The sequence below is a fragment of the Charadrius vociferus genome, unplaced genomic scaffold (genome assembly GCF_000708025.1).
Source record: "Charadrius vociferus isolate BGI_N301 unplaced genomic scaffold, ASM70802v2 scaffold380, whole genome shotgun sequence".
NCBI lineage: Eukaryota > Metazoa > Chordata > Aves > Charadriiformes > Charadriidae > Charadrius > Charadrius vociferus.
Window position 1 is genome coordinate 1,330,207 of NW_009646428.1, and position 495 is coordinate 1,330,701.

Sequence of the window (495 nt, forward strand, 5' to 3'; positions counted from 1 at the left end):
GTCCTCTTTATTGACTGGCAAACTTCTGCCAGAGGATGTTGTTACTATTGCAGGCTAACTTGGATGCTCCACAGAGCTATCATACACTTCATATATGCACGCATTAAAAAAGCTAAGAGGCATCATCTGGAAAGAGAACAGGTTGGAAAAGGAGCAAGAAACCTTCAAAATTAGAACAGAGAAAACCACCTGAGTACACTAAAACTCTCAACTCAGGAATTCATAAGACAGACCTAAGTGAGCCCCACAGGACAAGCCTGGTCACCAAGTTGCTCAAAATCCACTTTGTCTGCCATGTCTTTCTCTTTGGGGTTTCACAGCTTCCTGCCTTCCGAGTCAAACAAGAAATGTCTTTTTTTTAAAAAAAAAAAAAGGAAAAAAATCAATTTAAAACAAGTGGCAAAATACAGATCATCCTGTGGGGAGAGAGAGCCACATCCTGGCTCTCCCTCTATACCTTTATTATTGCTGACGAGACACTAAGCCCCCAAACTA